Here is a 23,690-nt window from a genome sequence, read left to right as displayed (position 1 = left end):
AACACATCACTGAGTACCACTCTTCATATTTTCAAGCATGGTGGTGGCTGCATCATGTTATGGGTTTGGTTGTCATCGGCAAGGACTACAGAGATTTTCAGGATAAAAATTATTGGAATAGAGCTATGCACAGGCAAAATCCTAGAGGAAAACCTGGTTCAGTCTGCTGGTAAAAAAACTCACCTTTCAGCAGGACAATAAACGCAAACACAAGGCCAAATATACACTGGAGTTGCTTACCAAGACAACATAGTTACACTTTTGACTTAAATCTGCTTGAAAATCTATGTCACGGCGGTCGAAAGGAGCGGACCAAAGTGCAGCGTGGTTGTAGTTCCACATTTTATTTAATCTGTGAAACTTTGCAATACATAAGTAACTGAATATACAAAAACAACAAACCGTAACGCAGAGAGAAACAAACACTACTCAAAATATATAATAACCCACAAAAACCCAGGAAGAAAAACCCCTACTTAAATATGATCTCCAATTAGAGACAACGAGGACCAGCTGCCTCCAATTGGAGATCAACCCTAAAAAAAACAACATAGAAATAGAAAACTAGAACTAAACATAGATATAGAAAACATAGAAAAACCCACAAAACACCCACAGTCACGCCCTGACCTACTCTACCATAGAAAATAACATCTTACTATGGTCAGGATGTGACAGTACCCCCCCCTCCCCAAAGGTGCAGACGCCGAATGCCACTAAACAAAAACACAAACAAAAACAAAAAGGGAGGGTTGGGTGGGTAACTCCTATCTATGGTGGCTCTAGTGCAGTCCACATAACCTCATCCTCCAGCAGAGGAGGTGGCTGCGGTTCGGGGCGTAACCCCCGCTCCACCCGCTGATCCCTCTGCTTTAGTACCGCCGGACCGTGGATCGTCGTCGGAGGAACCGGACAGTAGATCATCGCTGGAGGTTCTGGGCTGCAGGCCGTCTCAGGAGGTTCTGGGCTGCAGGCCGTCTCAGGAGGTTCTGGGCTGCAGGCCATCTCAGGAGGTTCCGTACTAGGGAGCGTCGCTGGAGGCTCTGGACTGGGGAGCGTCGCTGGAGGCTCTGGACTGGGGAGCGTCGCTGGAGGCTCCGGACTGGGGAGCGTCGCTGGAGGCTCCGGACTGGGGAGTGTTGCTGGAGGCTCCGGACTGGGGAGCATCGCTGGAGGCTCCGGACTGGGGAGCATCGCTGGAGGCTCCGGACTGGGGAGCGTCGCTGGAGGCTCCGGACTGGGGATGTGCACTGGAGGTCTGATGCATGGGACCGGTACAGGTGGCACCGGGCTGATGACACGCACCTCAGGGCGAGTGCGGAGAGGAGGCACAGGACGTACTGGGCTGTGGAGGCGCACTGGAGGGAGAGTGAGAGGAGCAGGTACAGGACGTACTGGGCAGTGGAGGCGCACCGGAGGTCTGGAGCGTATGGCTGGCACAACCCGCCTTTGCTGGATGCTCAACCCAGCTCGACAACTGCAGGGTGCCGGCACAGATTGCACCGGCCTGTGAGTGCGCACTGGCGACACAGTGCGCGTCACCGCATAACATGGTGCCTGCCTCATCACTCGCTCCCCACGGTAATCACGGGAAGTTGGCTCAGGTGTCCACCCTGACTCTGCCAATCTCCCCGTGTGCCCCCCCCAAAACAAAATGTTTGGGGGCTGCCTCTCGCACTTGCCTCATGGTCAGTATAGTGCCTCATAATATCGCCGCTCTGCCTTCGCTGCCTCAATTTCCTCCTTCGGCCGGCAATACTCCCCAGCCTGACTCCAGGGTCCTTCCCCGTCCAGAATTTCCTCCCAGGTCCATTTATGTTGCTCCTGGGCACGCTGCTTGGTCCTTTGATGGTGGGTTATTCTGTCACGGCTGTCGAAAGGAGCAGACCAAAGTGCAGCGTGGTTGTAGTTCCACATTTTATTTAATCCGTGAAACTTTGCAATACATAAATAACTGAATATACAAAAACAACAAACCGTAACACAAAGAGAAACAAACACTACTCAAAATATATAATAACCCACAAAAACCCAGGAAGAAAAACCCCTACTTAAATATGATCTCCAATTAGAGACAACGAGGACCAGCTGCCTCCAATTGGAGATCAACCCAAAAAATAACAACATAGAAATAGAAAACTAGAACTAAACATAGATATAGAAAAACTACACAAAACACCCCCTGTCACGCCCTGACCTACTCTACCATAGAAAATAACATCTTACTATGGTCAGGATGTGACACTATGGCAAGACTTGAAAATAGCTGTCCAGAAATGATCAACAACTAACTTGACAGAGCTTGAATAATTTTAACAAGAATAATGTGCAAATACAGAGCATTCGGAAAGTACTCAGACCCCTTCCCTTTTTCCACATTTTGTTACGTTACAGCCTTGTTCTAAATTGATTTTAAAAAATGTTCCTTAGCAATCTACACACAATACCCCATAATGTTTGCAAAATAGCAGGTCTACAATTTTTTATGAGGTCTTGGCTGATTTCTTTTGATTATCCCATGATGTCAAGCAAAGAGGCACTGAGTTTGAAGGTAGGCCTTGAAATACATCCACAGGTACACCTCCGATTGACTCAAATGATGTCAATTAGCGTATCAGAAGCTTCTAAAGACATGACATCATTTTCTGGAATTTTCCAAGCTGTTTAAAGGCACAGTCAACTTAGTGTATGTAAACTTCTGACCCAATGAAATTGTGATACAGTGAATTCTAACAAGCTGACTACACCGCTCGCATCACGTGCGCGAGCATTGCAAAATAAATTAAAAAATCTATATTATTAAATTATTGCACCCACACTGCTCACGAACGCCAACAAGCGTCTGCATTGCCAAGGGCTAAAATAGAAGTCAGTTCTATTTTTAACGCAGATCGCGCTGCAAGTCCTGCCTCTCCCATCTCCTCATTGGTTTATAGAAGCAGGTACCCACGTGCCATGTCCTCATTGGTTATACCCACGTGGGTGACTGAAAGACGAAATAGGTCGGTGGCGGTAATGCACCTAATTTATGAAAGTTGCCAATCGCAATATAAAGTCAAGAGAAGAAAAAGCCTGGGAGGGAGGAGAGATGACTAGAAACGATTCGGTTGACCGTTTTATGTGTGGATTAATTGGTGGAGTAGAGGACCTTGTGCATTTCAGGTAAAATAACAACTCAATGTTTATATCCTAGGACAAATTAGCTAGCAACAGTAAGCTAGTGTCACGTCCTGACCAGTAAAGGGGTTATTTGTTATTGTAGTTTGGTCAGGACGTGGCAGGGGTGTGTTTGTTTAGAGTGTTTCGGGGTTTGTTGGGCTATGTTCTGTTTTGAGAGGGGTGTTTGTTTAGAGTGTTTCGGGGTTTGTTGGGTTATGTTCTAGTATGTCTATTTCTATGTGGTGTTTGTTGGGTTGACCTTCAATTGGAAGCAGCTACTCCTAGTTGCTTCTAATTGAAGGTCCTATTTAAGAGGGGTGTTTTCTATGGGATTTTGTGGTTAGTTGTTTCTTGTTTAGCTGTGTGCCTGACAAGACTGTTATCGTCGTTGTTTTTGTATACGTGCGTTTTGTTTTGGTTTTCCTTCTTTCTGCCTATTAAAAAAGAAGATGAGTATACACATTCCCGCTGCGTTTTGGTCTAATCCTTACGACACCCGTGACAGCTAGCTAAATCTGACAAATAAGCTAGCAAGTGCTAGCTAGCTAAATTACCATAAATGTTTAATGCTTTTCGACCTGTCCCCAAATTAATATAATTGGTTCAGAGTTTGTTTTGATATTTAAACCTGCGTGTCGTGATCGCGTTTGGTGTGGGGGGACAAAATACATTTATGCACGATGGCGCATGCGCACAGCCAGTTTGGGTTCCGTGTAAGTGAAATAATCTGTCTGTAAACAATTGTTGGAAAAATTATTTGTGTCATAGACAAAGTAGATGTCCTAACCGACTTGCCAAAACTATAGTTTGTTAACAAGAAATTTGTGGAGTGGTTGAAAAACGAGTTTTAATGACTCCAACCTAAGTGTATGCAAACTTTTGACTTCAACTGTACATTTCTTATTGGCATTTTATAAACACATTTCCTGCTATTCTACTACACTTTATATGACTGGAGACATCTTTTTTAATACGACAAAAAATGACTGGGTAGTCTACTCTGCTGACACTGACAAACAGATCAATAAAAACTACATTGCCTGATCCATGTAGTTGGCCTACGAAAGGGGATACACACATACAATATGATGTCCGTCTAACCTGGAGGAGGAAATTATTGTCCAAAAATGAACATAAGTGGCACTGACCCAATGATACAGACAGTGAATTTGCACACTCACCTGAGATATGGCCGATGTTCTCCACTGGTGCCAATAAGACAGGCTACTTACTGTTCGCTCAATTAAGTTGAGCATTTTGATAACTAAAAGAGAGATTGGAGTCTTTTCATTGTCATCTCTTTACAATAGACATTTGCTTTCCAAAATGTTTTTCCAAGATTGTATTTTTTATATTGCGATATGCTTAGCTAAGATTCTCTCTGCTTTTCACTGACAGTCGCAACTGAACAATCAAGGCGGTGACCCGATCCTGTAGGTTCATGCTCTACAACATTCGCAGAGTACGACCCTGCCTCACACAGAAAGCGGCGCAGGTCCTAATCCAGGCACTGGTCATCTCCCGTCTGGATTACTGCAACTCGTTGTTGGCTGGGCTCCCTGCTTGTGCCATTAAACCCCTACAACTCATCCAGAACGCCGCAGCCCGTCTGGTGTTCAACCTTCCCAAGTTCTCTCACGTCACCCCGCTCCTCCGCTCTCTCCACTGGGTTCCAGTCGAAGCTCGCATCCGCTACAAGACCATGGTGCTTGCCTATGGAGCTGTGAGCGGAACGGCACCTCCGTACCTTCAGGCTCTGATCAGGCCCTACACCCAAACAAGGGCACTGCGTTCATCCACCTCCGGCCTGCTCGCCTCCCTACCTCTGAGGAAGCACAGTTCCCGCTCAGCCCAGTCAAAACTGTTCGCTGCTCTGGCACCCCAATGGTGGAACAAGCTCCCTCACGACGCCAGGACAGCGGAGTCAATCACCACCTTCCGGAGACACCTGAAACCCCACCTCTTCAAGGAATACCTGGGATAGGAGAAGTAATCCTTCTAACCCCCCCTTAAAAGATTTAGATGCACTATTGTAAAGTGGTTGTTCCACTGGATATTATAAGGTGAATGCACCAATTTGTAAGTCGCTCTGGATAAGAGCGTCTGCTAAATGACTTAAATGTAAAATGTAAATGTAAATCTATTTGGTACTTGCCGCTTGCGCTGCCCAAATTGTAGGCCCTTCCGACTGTAGACTATGCCATTTAAAACAAATGTTTTTTTAAGAAGCTAATGATCTTCTGTGGCTAATCATGCTTTCTGGTGTAGTAGCCTATTTTGAATTATTAAATTTATTTCTGTATAGAGAGGAGTAAGCTAATTAGGCTATATCATTTTGGCAATTTAATTCAATATACTTTAGGGAAAGCTTCCCTTATGTTTTCATCTGATTGTCAAACAATCACTTAAAAAAGCTCCTGTAGGCTACCCGCGCATGTTCATCCACTCAGAAAATAATTCCAGCATCCAAACCCCAACAGCGCACTGTTTACCCACATTTTCATGAATGGAAAGCGACATCAGTTACAAAACACCTATGTGAATTGTAATGACATTCGGGCGATTGTCATTATGCTTACACTTGTAGCCTGAATTGATGCCTCCACTGTTGTCCACTTGCGCCTCGGTCTCTGCTACTCATCTCCGCTTTGTCCGTGTGTCTCAGCCACTCATCTACGCCTTGGCAAAATGGAAGTGTTCTCATCAAACAACAACACAGTTTGGAGCATACACCACCCAGTTTCAAGACAATTTGCTCATTTTTAACACGGCTGACATGCAGTAATGTTAAACAATGATGTAATAGTCTATAGTTTTTTGGCATATTGTGTTAACTGTGATAGGCTCACGTTTTACTAGTACCAGACCGTACCAGCTTACTTTCACCCCTGAGTATAATTGTTTAAAGCAATATGACAATTTATATTTTTTTCAAATTCAAGTGTTCTTTTGAGATTGAATACATGGAATACATGAACGTGAAATGTTTATTTCAGAATCTATACATATTCCATATTTTAGAGTACAGGAGGTATGGGTAATTCTAAAAAGGGCCTAAAATTGCCACTTCCATCATGATTTTCTCCCCAAAATGTTTTGTTACAAATGTAAAAAGCATATCAATCTTCCTTCCTCCCAATGAAGTTTGTACGTGAGAATTGCCAGAACAATCAGAGATCCCAAAAATAATTCCAGGCCTTCCTGGCATGGAATCGCCCGCATGTAAAACATTTTTTTCTGGTTCAATGTTTTGTTTGAAAACGGTAGGTTCATGTGTCATCTTTCCTGTCTGAGGGTGTCATTAAGTAATATTTTTCCACCTGTCTGAACGTAAGGGTTCTCTATTAATGGTAATATTCAAATGACGTAATAACTCCCCACTTCAGAGTACTTATACCATTCTCGGTGGTAAGACCTTTCATAAGTCACTATTTTATAAATATTATTAAAAAAAAAAGATATATTCAAAAAAAATCTTGTTTCATCTTTGCAGTGTCTCGTTGTTGCTGGATCCCTGTTCTGTGTTGTCAACTTAGCTTTTTAAGTCATTTGAATAAGCCTCTTTCAGTATGAGCCTGTCTGCAGTGTTTCATTATAGTGAGGAAAGCAGCTTTGGATGCTAAATTTAACATGGATCTGATGCATTAATTCTTTAATATTTATCAGAAGAAAAAAGTGCTTGAAATGTGGCTTCATCCGTGTTAGAAATTCAGCATGAAAGCTGTGTGAACACATAAGTTATAAACAAGCTTTGACACCTCGTTTGATCCCTGAAACTCCCATATTTCAGATTATGATTATCAATATTTTTATGGTATTGAAATACACATTTCTCCTGCAGCACTGCTCAGAAATGCCTTACTACTGTGGAAAATATTTCAATATATTGTCAACTCCATTTCTGTATATTAAAAAAGACTATTGGCATTGTGAACTATAGAACACTGGAGAATAAATTCAAGATGACAGTGAATATTTGAGAATCAACACTAAACTAAATAAAAGCTGCATTAGGAACATTCAACAAGTTGCAACATATCAAAGTAACACATTGTTCCCTTGAGAAAGCAAAGAGACTGTCAGTGATATACTATTCAGACAAGGATGAGCACAGAAGATACATAAAATCACATTGGCAGCTGCACAGTTCCTCCTCTCCTATCTCCACTGACTAGACTAGACTCATTTTGACTGAATAAGGAAGTGTGTGTGAAAACAGTGAAGCTAGCTATGTCACCCACCCTCTAGCCTGTTCCTGAGGCAACAACGACAGCTAGCTAGAGGAAGTCACAGTCTCTCTGGTACTTTCATATCACAGTATTTCACTAGTGCTGTCTGGGACACGAACGGTATGGACTGGAGACATGGGTCCTCACAGCCTCACCCAACGCCTAAAATACATGACTAAAATCAGCTTCTTCTGACCCAAAACAGGAAGACTTTACAACAATCCTTGCAACATAACCAAACATCCCTTTCAGATTTATATGTATTTCTTCCACAAACTTGACCCTGATTTACAGCTATCTGGCTGTCCCTTACCTTCTGTCAGGTATAAAGACTATGGGACACATTTAGTCCAGAGTGTGTGGAGGGCTCTCTTTTTATCTATGTGGCATACTTAGCATCTGAGGGAAATGTACTGTATGTTCTGTCTTGGTGATACAATGTTTTAAGAGTCAGAGTGTCATGCCCTGATCTGTTACACCTGTCCTTGTGATTGTCTCCACCCCCCTCCAGGTGTTGCCCATCTTCCCCATTATCCCCTGTGTATTTATACCTGTGTTATCTGTTTGTCTGTTGCCCGTTCGTCTTGTTTGTCAAGCTAACCAGCATTCGTCCTGTCAGCTCCTGTCTTTTCCAAGCCTCTCTTTTTCTCGTCCTCCTGGTTTTTGACCTTTGCCTGTCCTGACCCTGTACCTGCCCGCCTGACAACTCTGCCCGTCCCTGAGCCTGCCTGCCGTCCTGTACCTTTGCTCCACTTCTGGATTATCGACCCCTGCCTGCCTTGACCTGTCGTTTGTCTGCCCCTCTGGTTACATTAAACATTGTTACTTCAACAGTCTGCACTTGGGTCTTACCTTGATTCCTGATACAGAGAGATGCTGGCTTTGTTCCAATATCCACACTACTATACCAGTCAATGTGAAGAATCATTGTAGTGGCAAGTAGCTGCAAGTCAATAGACATGTTGCAAACATCTTACTGACAGTCTACTCATAGTTTAAATCAAGTGTTACCTGAGGATCAGATGTGGATGAATGCTGAGACTATACTCCTGCTTTAATGAAGTGCTATTAAACTGAGCGGTCACCTTCTCCCAGCCTACCCGATGATCCACTTAAAGCTAGGGGTCCGGGCCCTGTAGGCCTCTTCAGTTTTGCCTCCCTCCAACACAAATAGCCTGAGCTTACTTTATAATTGCCGATGCCAATAACATATGCAGCTGTTCAGCCTGACTGCATCTGGTGCAGAATGAAGGAACAAGGAAGGGAGGAAAAGTTTAAAGGCATCCTGAAGTTTAGACAGAGAGGACCGTAAATACACAAAGGCAGATATAAAGGCGTCTTCTCTCTCCTCTCGCAAAATGGAAAGAATGAAAATCTGAAATTATTAATGGAAAAATATGTTGGAGAATTAGAAAGCAATAAAACTGGCCTTCTTTAGAATAGTTGAGTATCTGGAGCATCAGCATTTGTGGGTTCGATTACAAGCTCAAAATGGCCAGAAACAAAGACTTTCTTATGAAACTCATCAGTCTATTCTTGTTCTGAGAAATGAAGGCTATTCCATGCGAGAAATGTTCAACAAACTGAAGATCTCATACAACGCTGTGTACTACTCCCTTCACAGATCAGCGCAAACTGGCTCTAACCAGAATAGGAAGAGGAGTGGGAGGCCCCGGTGCACAACTGAGCAAGAGGACAAGTACATTAGAGTGTCTAGTTTGAGAAACTGATATCTCGCAAGTCCTCAACTGGCAGCTTCATTAAATAGTACCCGCAAAACACCAGTCTCAACGTCAACAGTGAAAAGATGACTCCGGGATGCTGGCCTTCTAGGCAGAGTTCCTCTGTCCAGTGTCTGTGTTCTTCTGCTCATCTTAATCTTTTCTTTTTATTGGCCAGTCTGAGATATGGCTTTTTCTTTGCAACTCTGCCTAGAAGGCAAGCATCCCGAAGTCGCCTCTTCACTGTTGACGTGGAGATCGGTGTTTGCGGGTACTATTTAATGAAGCTGCCAGTTGAGGACTTGTGAGGTATCTGTTTCTCAAACTAGACACTATAATGTACTTTTTCCACATTTTGTTGTGTTACAGCCTGCATTTAAAACCAATTAAATGTGTGTTTTTTGTCACTGGCTTTCACACAATAACGCATAATGTCAAAGTGGAATTATGTTGATGGAGAATGCTTATGGAGAATGCTCCATCAGTCTTCCAATCATTTGTAGACGAGATTTTCAGGGACCTGCACGAGCAGGGGGTAGTGGTGTATATCGATGACATTCTGATTTACTCCGCTACACGCGCCGAGCATGTGTCCCTGGTGCGCAAAGTGCTTGGTCGCCTGTTGGAGCATGATCTGTATGTCAAGGCTGAGAAATGCCTGTTCTTTCAACAGTCTGTCTCCTTCTTAGGGTATCGCCTATACACGTCAGGAGTGGAGATGGAGGTTGACCGTATTGCAGCCGTGCGTAATTGGCCGACTCCCACCACGGTGAAGGAGGTGCAGCGATTTTTAGGGTTTGCCAATTACTACCGGAGGTTTATCCGGGGTTTTGTTCAGGTGGCTGCTCCCATTACCTCACTGCTGAAGGGGGGTCCGGTGCGCTTGCAGTGGTCGGCTGGGGCGGACAAGGCTTTTAGGAAACTGAAGGCTCCATTTACCTCGGTTCCTGTGTTGGCTCATCCGGATCCATCTTTGCAATTCATAGTGGAGGTGGACGCATCTGAGGCTGGGATAGGAGCTGTGTACTCTCAGCGTTCGGGTACGCCACCTAAGCTCCGCCCCTGTGCCTTCTTCTCTAAGAAGCTCAGCCCGGCGGAGCGAAACTATGATGTGGGGGATCGGCAGCTGTTAGCTGTCGTTAAGGCTTTGAAGGTGTGGAGACATTGGCTTGAGGGGGCTAAACACCCTTTTCTCATCTGGACTGACCACCGCAATCTGGAGTACATCCGGGAGGCGAGGAGACTGAACCCTCGCCAGGCAAGGTGGGCCATGTTTTTCACCCGTTTTGTGTTTACCCTCTCTTACAGACCAGGTTCCCAGAACGTTAAGGCAGATGCCCTCTCCCGGCTGTATGACACAGAGGAGCGGTCCATGGATCCCACTCCCATAATCCCAGCCTCGTGTTTAGTGGCACCGGTAGTATGGGAGCTGGACACGGACATTGAGCGGGCGTCACGTGCAGAGCCCACTCCCGCTCAGTGTCCATCTGGGCGTCTGTACGTTCCATCTGCTGTCCGCGACCGATTGATCTACTGGGCTCACACGTCACCCTCCTCTGGTCATCCTGGGATTGTCTTACTGGGAGGTACTGGTGGCCCACCTTAGCTAAGGACGTGAGGGTTTATGTTTCCTCCTGCTCAGTGTGCACCCAGTGCAAGGCTCCTAGACACCTACCCAGAGGTAAGTTACAACCCTTACCCATTCTACAACGGCCGTGGTCACATTTATCGGTGGATTTTATAACCGATCTTCCACCTTCATTTACATTTGCATTTAAGTCATCACAAGGTAACACCACGATCCTGGTCGTTGTGGATAGTTTTTCTAAGTCCTGTCGTCTCCTCCCTTTGCCCGGTCTCCCTACGGCCCTACAGACTGCGGAGGCTCTGTTTACACATGTTTTTCGGCACTACGGGATGCCTGAGGATATAGTGTCAGATCGGGGTCCCCAGTTCACGTCAAGGGTCTGGAAGGCGTTCATGGAACACCTGCGGGGTCTCGGTCAGCCTTACCTCGGGTTTTTACCCTGAAAGTAACGGGCAGGTGGAGAGAGTTAACCAGGATGTGGGTAGGTTTCTGAGGTCTTATTGCCAGGACCGGCCGGGGGAGTGGGCGGTGTTCGTGCCCTGGGCAGAGATAGCTCAGAATTAGCTCCGCCACTCCTAACCTCTCTCCCTTTCAGTGCGTGTTGGGGTATCAGCCGGTTCTGGCCCCTTGGCATCAGAGTCAGACCGAGGCTCCTGCGGTGGACTATTGGTTCCGGCGTCCACCTTCAGCGCGCCGTTCGACGCCAGAAAATGGGCGCAGACCATCACCGCAGTGAGGCCCCGGTGTTTGCACCGGGGGACAGGGTCTGGCTCTCGACCAGAAACCTGCCCCTCCGCCTGCCCTGCCGGAAGCTGAGTCTGCGGTTTGTGGGGCCGTTTAAAGTCCTGAGGAGTGTGAACGAGGTATGTTATAGGTTAAAGCTTCCCCCAAATTACCGCATTAACCCCTCGTTCCATGTGTCTCTCCTCAGGCCGGTGGTGGCTGGTTCGCTCCAGGAGAATGAGGTGCGGGAGGTTCCTTCGCCCCCTCTGGACATTGAGGGGGCCCCGGCGTACTTCATTCGATCCATCCTGGATTCGAGACGTCGGGCGAGGGGCCTTCAGGACCTCGTGGACTGAGAGGGGTACTGTCGGAGGAGAGATGCTGGGTTCCGGTGGAGGATGTGTTAGATCCTTCCCTGCAGCGAGACTTCCATCGTCCCCAAGGCCGGTGTCGATGCACTGCTGGAGCCGTGCGTCAGGGGGTGTTACTGTCACGACTTCTGCCGAAGTCGATGCCCCTCCTTGCACGGGTGGTGCTCGGCAGTCGACGTCACCGGTCTTCTAGCCATCATTGATCAGTTTTTCATTTTCCATTGGTTTTGTCTTGTCTTCCATCACACCTGGTTCCAATCCCATTAATTAATTACTTGTGTATTTAACCCTCTGTTTCCCCTCATGTCCTTGTCGGTGATTGTTTGTACGTTATGTTACGTGGGTTTGTGTATCGGTGTGCGACGGGTATCCTTTACCTATTTTATTTTGTACTTTGGTTTTGGAGTTTGTTTTTCATTAAATACTCCATATTCACCAACTTGGTTTCTCCTGCGCCTGACTTCCCTGCCACCTACATACACGAATATGACACATGGATTCACTCTGTTTGCAATAATAGTGTTTAACATGATTTTTGAATGATTTTCTCATCTCTGTACCCAACACATACAATTATCTGTAAGGTCCCTCAGTCAAGCAGTGCATTTCAAACAGATTCAACCACAAAGACCAGGGAGGTTTTCATTGTCTCGCAATGAAGGGCACCTATTGGTAGATTGATAAAAATAAAAAAACTGACACTGAATATCCTTTGAGCATGGTGAAGTTATTAATTACACTTTGGATGGTGTATCAATACACCCAGTCACTACAAAGATACAGCCATCCTTCCTAACTCAGTTGCCTGAGAGGAAAGAAACTGCTCAGGGATTTCACCATGAGGCCAATGGTGACTTTAAAACAGTTACAGAGTTTAATGGCTGTGATAGGAGACAACTGAGGATGGATCAACAACATTGTAGTTACTCCACCATAATTGAAAAGAAGGAAGCCTTTACAGAATAAAAATATTCCAAAACATGCATGCTGTTTGCAACAAGGCACTAACGTAATACTGCAAAAATGTGTCAAAGCACTTTACTTTTTTCCTGAATACAAAGTATTTTGCTTGGGGCAAATCCAATACAACACATTACTGGGTACCACTCGCCATCATTTTGAGCATAGTCTGCATTATGTTATGGGTATGCTTGTAATCGTTAAGGACTGGGGAATTTTTCAGAATGGAGCTAAGCACAGGCAAAATCCTAGAGGAAAACCTGGTTTGGTCTGATTTCCACCAGACATGAATTCACCTTTCAGCAGGACAATAACCTAAACACAAGGTCAAATCCACACTGGGGTTGGTTACTAAGAAGACAGTGAATGCTCCTGACTGGCCGAGTTACAGTTTTGAATTAAATCTGCTTTGAAATCTATGGGAAGACTTGGTTGTCTAGCAATGATCAACAACCAATTTGACCGAACTAGATTTTTTTTTTCAAAGAACAATGAGCAAAGCTCTTGGAGACTTACCCAGAAAGACTTACATCTATAATCGCTGCCAAATGTGATTCTAAAGTATTGACTCAGGGGTGTGAATACTTATGTAAATTAATATTTTTGTATTCATTTTCAAAAAATGTGTAAAAATATCTAAACATGTTTTTACTTTGTCATTATGGGTTATAATGTATAGATGGGTGAGATAAAAAAAAATCTATTGAATCCATTTTGAATTCAGGCTGTAACACAACAAAATGTGAAATAAATACTTTCTGAAGGCACTGTATGTGTGAAGATGTGCTTTGTGTTTTGAGGGTGCTCCAGGATGTGGTTGTAATCTCTCCTCTGATTGTGTTTGTGTAAACTGGAGATTCTCTATGATCAGACAGCACTGTGTCCCTGGCCCCCCGCTTTACTTGTTCTTCCGGTGTGTGTGCGTGTGCGTGTGTGTGTGTGTGTGTGTGTGTGTGTGTGTGTGTGTGTGTGTGTGTGTGTGTGTGTGTGTGTACAACGCTACCTGACTACTGATCAATACACTGCAGTAGAGGGTCTCCCATGAGTGTCCATTCACATGATTCCCTGTTTGAAGCCAGTTAAGAGGAGAGTCCCATCAAATCAACCATTCCAATATAGTGTTGTAGTAGTAGCGGTGTAATATGATGATGAAATCCTTTTTAGCCACAATGGAAACCTTTACTAGAAAGGAATACAATTGTCAATTTTTAGAGCAAATGTGCTGATGTGTCATTATCAGACAATGTTGACTGCAAATTGTATGCACACCACACTGATTAGTGGCCCTTCACATGCGAAATGTATTGGGGGGACAAGCACCACTATGTGGTCTGTATAATATTAGATACAGTGGCTTGCGAAAGTATTCACCCCCTTGGCATTTTTTGGCCTTACAACCTGGAAATAAAATAGATTTTTGGGGGGTTTGTATCATTTGATTTACACAGCATGCCTACCACTTTGAAGATGGAAAATATTTTTTATTGTAAAACAAACAAGAAATAAGACAAAAAAACGGAAAACTTGAGCGTGCATAGCTATTCAACACCCCCCCTCCCCAAAGTCAATAGTTTGTAGAGCCACCTTTTGCAGCAATTACAGCTGCAAGTCTCTTAGGGTATGTCTCTATAAGCTTGGCACATCTAGCCACTGGGATTTTTGTCCATTCTTCAAGGCAATACTGCTCCTGCTCCTTCAAGTTGGATGGGTTCCGCTGGTGTACAGCAATCTTTAAGTCATACCACAGATTCTTAATTGGTTTGAGGTCTGGGCTTTGACTAGGCCATTCCAAGACATTTAAATGTGTCCCCTTAAACCACTCGAGTGTTGCTTTAGCAGTATGCTTAGTGTCATTGTCCTGCTGGAAGGTGAACCTCTTTCCCAGTTTCAAATCTCTGGAAGACTGAAACAGTTTTCCCTCAAGAATTTCCCTATATTTAGCGCCATCCATCATTCCTTCAATTCTGACCAGTTTCCCAGTCCCTGCCGATGAAAAACATTCCCACAGCATGATGCTGCCACCACCATGCTTCACTGTGGGGATGGAGTTCTCGGGGTGATGAAAGGTGTTGTGTTTGCGCAAGACGTAGCGTTTTCCTTGAAGGCCAAAAAGCACAATTTTAGTCTCATCTGACCAGAGAACCTTCTTCCATATGTTTGGGGAGTCTCCTTTTGGTGAACACCAAACATGTTTGCTTATTTTTTTCAGCCCACTCTTCCGTAAAGCCCAGCTCTGTTGAGTGTATGGCTTAAAGTGGTCCTATGGACAGATACTCCAATCTCCGCTGTGGAGCTTTGCAGCTCCTTCAGGGTTATCTTCGGTCTCTTTGTTGCCTCTCTGATTAATGGCCTCCTTGCCTGGTCTGTGAGTTTTGGTGGGCGGCCCTCTCTTGGCAGGTTTGTTGTGGTGCCATATTCTTTCATTTTTTTATAATGGATTTAATGGTGCTCCGTGGGATGTTCAAAGTTTCAGATTTTTTTTTATAACCCAACCTTGATCTGTACTTCTCCACAACTTTGTCCCTGACCTGTTTGGAAAGCTCCTTGTTCTTTATGGTGCCGCTTGCTTGGTGGTGCCCCTTGCTTAGTGGTGTTGCAGACTCTGGGGCCTTTCAGAACAGGTGTATATATACTGAGGTCATGTGACAGATTATGTGACACTTAGATTGCACACAGGTGGACTTTATTTAACTAATTATGTGACTTTTGAAGGTAATTGGTTGCACCAGATCTTATTTAGGTGCTTCATAGCAAAGGGGGTGAATACATATGCACGCACCACTTTTCTATTTTTTATATTTTAGAATTTTTTGAAACAAGTTATTTTTTTCATTTCACTTCACCAATTTGGACTATTTTGTGTATGTCAATTACATGAAACCCAAATAAAAATCAATTTAAATTACCGGTTTTAATGCAATAAAATAGGAAGAACGCCAAAGGGGGTGAATACTTTTGCAAGGCACTGTAAATAGGGGAAATCCATTACGTAAATGGGGCCCCGTGTGAGGAGAATCCCTTAACTGTACTAATATCTAGATGCATAATGATGTCCAACAGTCAGTTTAACTGTTAGGATACAGACTGGACAGGCACATTTTTAGTGTCCATGGTCACTGCTTGATTAGACGAAACCCTTTGAAACCTCTCTCTTTTAGCACCCCTGATTTCAGCAACCATTCCTCCCCATACACACAAAGACCTTGTGTAGTTACAGTTAGCACATTGTGCTAACATGCACATTGAAAAATCTCACTTCCCAAATGAGTCTGTAAACAAGATGTGAAGGCGGTGCCGGCAATATCATTTGCAGATATAAGTGTCAGGGTGCAGTTATGGCGTTATTTAGTGCACCATAAAGAGCCAGGCTATTGATTCGAGAGAAGAAGCGGCTCCACAGTTATTTCTGTCGTCGTCACTCTCATTAAACTGATGTATAGTGCTCGCTATTCTCCTCTCTGCCCATCTGCCTCTGTATCTCTTTCAGTGCCTATATCCTCTATCCTTCTCAATGTTTGTTCATACCTGTCCATATTAGAGGTCGACCGATTATGATCTTTCAACGCCAATACCGATAAATGGGGGGACCAAAAAAAGCTGATACTGATTAATCGGCCGATTTTTATATATATATATATATATATATATATATATATATATATATATATATATATATATATATATATATATATATATATTTGTAATGACGACAATTACAACAATACTGAATGAACACTTTTATTTTATTTTAATATAATACAGAAATAAAATCAATTTAGTCTCAAATAAATAATGAAACATGTTCAATTTGGTTTAAATAATGCAAAAACACGGTGTTGGAGAAGAAAGTAAAAGTGCAATATGTGCCATGTAAAAAACCTAATGTTTAAGTTCCTTGCTCAGAACATTGAAAGCTCAAATCAAATCAAAGTTTATTTGTCACGTGCGCCGAAAACAACAGGTGTAGACCATAGAGTGAAATGCTTACTTACAGGCTCTAACCAATAGTGCAAAAAAAGGTATTAGGTGAACAGTAGGTAAGTAAAGAAATAAAACAACAGTAAAAAGACAGGCTATATACAGTAGCGAGGCTACATACAGACACCGATTAGTCAGGCTGATTGAGGTAGTATGTACATGTAGATATGGTTAAAGTTACTATGCATATACGATGAACAGAGAGTAGCAGTAGTGTAAAAGAGGGGTTGGTGGGTGGTGGGTGGCGGGACACAATGCAGATAGCCCGGTTAGCCAATGTGCGGGAGCACTGGTTGGTCGGCCCAATTGAGGTAGAATGAACATGAATGTATAGTTAAAATGACTATGCATATATGATAAACAGAGAGTTGCAGCAGCGTAAAAAGCGGGTTGCTTTAAAAAGCGGGGGGGGGGGGGGGGGGGGGGCACAATGCAAATAGTCTGGGTAGCCATTTGGTTACCTGTTCAGGATCTTATGGCTTGGGTGTAAAAACAGTTGAGAAGCCTTTTTGTCATAGACTTGGCACTCCGGTACCACTTGCCATGCGGTAGCAGAGAGAACAGTCTATGACTGAAGTGGCTGGGGTCTTTCACAATTTTTAGGGCCTTCCTCTGACACCGCCTGGTGTAGAGGTCCAAGATGGCAGGCAGCTTATCCCCAGTGATGTACTGGGTCGTACGCACTACCCTCTGTAGTGCCTTGTGGTCAGAGGCCGAGCAATTGCCGTACCAGGCAGTGATGCAACCAGTCAGGATGCTCTTGATGTTGCAGCTGTAGAACCTTGTGAGGATCTCAGGACCCATGCCAATCTTTTTAGTTTCCTGAGGGGGAATAGGATTTGTCGTGCCCTTCACGACTGTCTTGGTGTGTTTGGACCATTCTAGTTTGTTGTTGATGTGGACACCAAGGAACTTGAAGCTCACAACCTGCTCCACTAAAGTCCCGTCGATGAGAATGGGGGCGTGCTCGGTCCTCCTTTTCCCGTAGTCCACAATCATCTCTTTAGTCTTGGTTACGTTGAGGGATAGGTTGTTATTCTGGCACCACCCGGCCAGGTCTCAGACATCCTCCCTATAGTCTGTCTCTTCGTTGTCTGTGATCAGGCCTACCACTGTTGTGTCGTCTGCAAACTTAATTATGGTGTTGGAGTCGTGCCTGGCCATGCAGTCGTGGGGACTGCAGTCGAGGGGACTGAGCACGCACCCCTGGGGAGCTCCAGTGTTCAGGATCAGCATTGTGGATGTGTTGCTACCTATCCTCACCACCTGGGGGCGGCCCGTCAGGAAGTCCAGGATCCAGTTGCAGAGGGAGGTGTTTAGTCCCAGGAGCCTTAGCTGAGTGATGTGTTTGAGGTGCTTTGATGGTGTTGAACACTGAGCTGTAGTCACTTCATGGCTACGGACATGAGTGCTACGGGTCTGTAGTCATTTAGGCAGGTTGCCTTTGTGATCTTGGGCACAGGGACTATGGTGGTCTGCTTGAAACATGTTGGTATTATAGACTCAATCAGGGACATGTTGAAAATGTCAGTGAAGACACCTGCCAGTTGGTCAGCACATGCCCGGAGCACACGTCCTGGTAATCCGTCTGGCCCTGCAGCCTTGTGTATGTTGACCTGTTTAAAGGTCTTACTCACTTCAGCTACGGACAGCGTGATCACACAGTCGTCCGGAACAGCTGATGCTGTCATGCATGCCTCAGTGTTGCTTGCCTCAAAGCGAGCACAGAAGTGATTTAGCTCATCTGGTAGGCTTGTGTCACTGGGCAGCTCGCAGGTTGTAGTTATTATAGGAATTATTGGACTATTTCTCTCTATACCATTTGTATTTCATATACATTTGACTATTGGATGTTCGTATAGGCACTATATTATTGCCAGCCTAATCTCGGGAGTTGATAGGCTTGTAGTCATAAACAGCGCAATGCTTGAAGCACAGCGAAGAGCTGCTGGCAAACACAGGAAAGTGCTGTTTGAATGAATGCTTATGAGCCTGCTGCTGCCTACCACCGCTCAGTCAGACTGCTCTATTAAATATCAAATCATAGACTTAATTATAATATAATAAACACACAGAAAAACGAGCCTTAGGTCATTAATAGGGTCAAATCCGGAAACTATAATTTCGAAAACAAAAGTTTTTTCTTTCAGTGAAATACGGAACCGTTCCGTATTTTATCGAATGGGCAGCAACCCCAAGTCTAAATTTTGCTGTTACAATGCACAACCTTCAATGTTATGTCATAATTATGTAAAATTCTGGCAAATTAATTACGGTCTTTGTTAGGAAAATGGTCTTCACACAGTTCACAACGAGCCAGGCGACCCAAACTGCTGCATATACCCTGACTCTGCTTGCACAGAACGCAAGAGAATTGACACAATTTCACTTGTTAAAAGAAATTCATGTTAGCAGGCAATATTAACTAAATATGCAGATTTAAAAAAATGTACTTGTGTATTGATTTTAAGAAAGGCATTGACGTTTATGGTTAGGTACACATTGATGCAATGACAGTGCTTTTTTTTCACGAATGAGCTTGTTAAATCTTCACCCGTTTGGCGAAGTAGGCTGTAATTCGATGATAAATTAACAGGCACCGCATTGATTATATGCAATGCAGGACAAGCTAGATAAACTAGTAATATCATTAACCATGTGTAGTTAACTAGTGATTATGTTAAGATTGATTGTTTTTATAAGATAAGTTTAATGCTAGCTAGCAACTTACCTTGGCTCCTTGCTGCACTCGTGTAACAGGTGGTCAGCCAGCCACGCAGTCTCATTGTGGAGTGCAATGTAATTGGCCATAATCGGCTTCCAAAACTTGTTATGAAAACTTGAAATCAGCCCTAATTAATCGGCCATGCCGATCGACCTCTAATCCATATCAGCCTGTCTCTCTCTATAGTGCCTCTGTATCTCTTTCAGTGTCTATATCCTCTATCCTCCTCAGTGTTTGTTCATACCTGTCCATATCAACTTGTCTCTGTCTATAGTGCTCGCTATTCTTCTCTCTGCCTTTATGCCTCTGTAACTCTCTCAGTGTCTATATCCTCTATCCTCCTCAGTGTTTGTTCATACCTGTCCATATCATCCTGTCTCTGCCTATAGTATTCTCATCTCTGGCTCTCTTTCTCTCTGTTTCTAAACTCAGCAAACTTAACATGTGTAAATATGTGTATGAACATAAGATTCAACAACTGAGACATAAACTGAACAAGTTCCACAGACATGTGACTAACAGAAATTGATTAATGTGTCCCTGAACAAAGGGAGGGGGGTGGGGGTCAAAATCAAAAGTAACAGTCAGTATCTGGTGTGGCCACCAACTGCATTAAGTACTGCAGTGCATCTCCTCCTCATGGACTGCACCAGATTTGCCAGTTCTTGCTTGTGAGATGTTACCCCACTCTTCCACCAAGGCACCTGCAAGTTCCTGGACATTTCTGGGGGGAATGGCCTTAGCCCTCACCCTCCGATCCAACAGGTCCCAGACGTGCTCAATGGGATTGAGATCCGGGCTCTTCGCTGGTCATGGCAGAACACTGACATTCCTGTCTTGCAGGAAATCACGCACAGAACGAGCAGTCTGGCTGTATGGCTGGTGGCATTGTCATGCTGGATGGTCATGTCAGGATGAGCCTGCAGGAAGGGTACCACATGAGGGAGGAGAATGTCTTCCCTGCAATGACAACAAACTCAGTCCGATGATGCTGTGACACACCACCCCAGACCATGATGGACCCTCCACCTCCAAATCAACCCGAAATCAATACAGGCCTCGGTGTAACGCTCATTCCTTTGATGATAAAGGCGAATCCGTGAAGAGCACTTTTTGCCAGTCCTGTCTGGTCCAGTGATGATGGGTTTGTGCCCATAGGCAACGTTGTTGCTGGTGATGTCTGGTGAGGACCTGCCTTACAACAGGCCTACAAGCCCTCAGTCCAGCCTCTCTCAGCCTATTGCGGAGAGTGTGAGCACTGATGGATGGATTGTGCGTTCCTGGTGTAACTCGGGCAGTTGTTGTTGCCATCCTGTACCTGTCCCGCAGGTGTGATGTTCGCATGTACCGATCCTGTGCAGATGTTGTTACACGTGGTCTGCCACTGCGAGGACGATCGGCTGTCCGTTCTGTCTCCTTTTAGCGCTGTCTTAGGCGTCTCACAGTACGAACATTGAAATGTACTGCCCTGGCCACATCTGCAGTCCTCAGGCCTCCTTGCAGCATGCCTAAGGTACGTTCACGCAGATTAGCAGGGACCCTGGGCATCTTTCTTTTGCTGTTTTTCAGAGTCAGTAGAAAGGCCTCTTTAGTGTCCTAAGTTTTCATAACTGTGACCTTAATTGCCTACCGTCTGTAAGCTGTTAGTGTCTTAACGACCGTTCTACAGGTGCATGTTCATTAATTGTTTATGGTTCATTGAACAAGCATGGGAAACAGTGTTTAAACCCTTTACAATGAAGACCTGTGAAGTTATTTGGATTTTTACGAATTATCTTTGAAAGACAGGGTCCTGAAAAAGGGACGTTTCTTTTTTTGCTCAGTTTATATCCTCTCTAACCCTCAGTGTGTTCATAGTTCGTACCTGTCAATGTTTCCCCTCTCTATGACTATGTAATACTGTGCCCTTCTGTCTGTCTCTCTCTGTCTTTGTATCTCTGTCTTTCATTATGTTTCTGTATAACATACTATAGTCTACTCCAGCTAGAGTATGTGGGAGTACTGAAAAGAGCTATACAAATAAAGTTATCATTATTAGGGATTATTATTATTATTATTATGTGAGAGTACTGTATTGTAGTACCGGTACCTTCTTCAAAATCATTCAACAGCATCAACGAGAATGGAAGAAGGCCCAACAACCAACAACAATGGCAGCCAAACTGAATTTGTTGTTGGTACATACTCGGAACGCTTAATTCTGTTTAAACTCTGTTTGTTTATTTGGATCCTGTTTCTGGTACAAGAACTGGCAGACCATACCAGGCTTATGGCTGCGTCTGCTTTGGCAAAAACCCAGGCGGTTCTGCTAACCCTGTTCTTTCCTCTTCTATAGGGCTCAGTACACACACACACACACACACACACACACACACACACACACACACACACACACACACACACACACACACACACACACACACACACACACACACACACACACACACACACACACACACACACACACACACACACACACACACCAACTTGAGAAATTCCATCTCATCTGCTCCAAATGATTTGATACAAGTTGCTCCACAAACCTGCAGACCCACTAATCTGTGACCTGAGAGAATCAATGTGGGGAAGATAACTAGAGAACACCTCCCAACAGGCCTCAACCTCCAATTCAAGATGAACCAATTGGCTGTACAATACAGTGACTATGATTGTGTTTGCGTGTGGGTTCAGGTGTATTTGTGTATGTCAGACAAGAGGCCTAAATGTAATTCCATCAGTGGTAGATAAAGACGCCAGACTGTGGGTTCATTTAGATTGGTTACGATATCATTTAAGGAAAGTTGTGGATTTCCATCAACATCCAATGACATTTATTCATTTATCTGTTAATTAGTGAATAGTGGCAAAAGTCTTCTACACTGATTCTATCCTCTGCTGAGCTGACAGTGAGGGTCTTTGTTTCTGTCACAAAACACAAAGGTTGGAAGAAATCTGTATATTTCCTGGAAAGGCAGAGAAACATTCTTCAACCTTTTACCCTAGCTACACAATGAGCTAACCGACCACATGAAACATTCCAGCTGCTTGCCCATTCAGAGGGTGAATGGGCAAGACAAAAAATGTAAGTGCCTTTGAACGGGATATGGTAATAGGTGTGAAGCGCACCGGTTTGTGTCAAAAACTGCAATGCTGCTGGGTTTTTCATGCTTAACAGTTTCCCCTGTTTATCAAGAATGGTCCACCACCCGAAGGATATCCAGCCAACTTGACACAACTGTGGGAAACATTGGAGTCAACATGGGTCAGCATCACTGTGGAACGCTTTTCGGCACCATGCCCCAACGAATTGAGACTGTTCGTAGGGAAAAAGGGGGGTCCAACTCAATATTAGGAAGATGTTCCTAATGTTTTCTATACACAATGGCTTGCTCTGTGATAAACACACATTGAGAAAGAAATAGTCAAGTAGTGGTTGCCTAACCAACATACCACATACAGGGAAACTGAAGTGGTTAAAAGCCTTTTCAGATCATACCAACAGAAGCAATCGGAAATTAGGATCATTAAGAGATCATTGAACACCCATCTACAGTATTTCAGCCACAGTTATATATGAAGATACATCCTTTCCCACCACATTTCCTCTTGACAGAAAATACTTAAATATTGATTTGCTATAAAAGCAAATATGTCAAGCTGCGAAAAAAAAGATGACTTTGCTGTCTTGTTGCTATGAACGTTGCTAGTCAATGTCAGTCACTTTCATAGTGTGTCCTCTGACTATGATTCCAATTATTGATCCAATTCAAGAAAGAAGCCTTCCTGCACATTACTGACACTCCAATTAAAAAGCTGTGTTTTCGTAGAATTGACCCCAAATTCTTATCACAAAATAAAACTATTGAACGCATCCACTGAACGCATCCTTAAAGGACAAGTTAGCCCTTTACAACCAAATCTCTTTTTATATAAATGGCATGCGGTCCAGACACTATTTCTTAGCGATTTCACTTGTTTTTGATAAAGTTACCCCAACCTGCGATTCAGTTCCTCATCCTGGTTTGCAGATATCAAATGTTAATATTATTAGTCACAGGTGTTTCACCCTACAGTGAAATGCTTACTTACAAGCCCCTAACCAACAATGCAGTATAAAAAATATGAATAAGAATAAGAAATAAAAGTAACAATGTTCATACTGACACAATTTCATGTGTACAACATCTAAAGACTTGCATCACTATACTGAGAACGTTCCTGATTCTAAAAGGAATA

At 44.0% G+C, this 23,690-nt stretch overlaps 1 protein-coding gene across 2 annotated transcripts in view; it reads right to left on the bottom strand.

Moving 5' to 3' along the window:
* LOC106579417 (t-SNARE domain-containing protein 1) overlaps positions 1-23,690 on the bottom strand; it is a 126,181-nt gene that overhangs the window by 13,776 nt on the left and 88,715 nt on the right. The window lies entirely within an intron of this gene.

This window comes from Salmo salar, chromosome 02 (genome assembly GCF_965601325.2).
Source record: "Salmo salar chromosome 02, fSalSal1, whole genome shotgun sequence".
NCBI lineage: Eukaryota > Metazoa > Chordata > Actinopteri > Salmoniformes > Salmonidae > Salmo > Salmo salar.
This window is presented reverse-complemented; position numbering and strand designations above follow the sequence as displayed.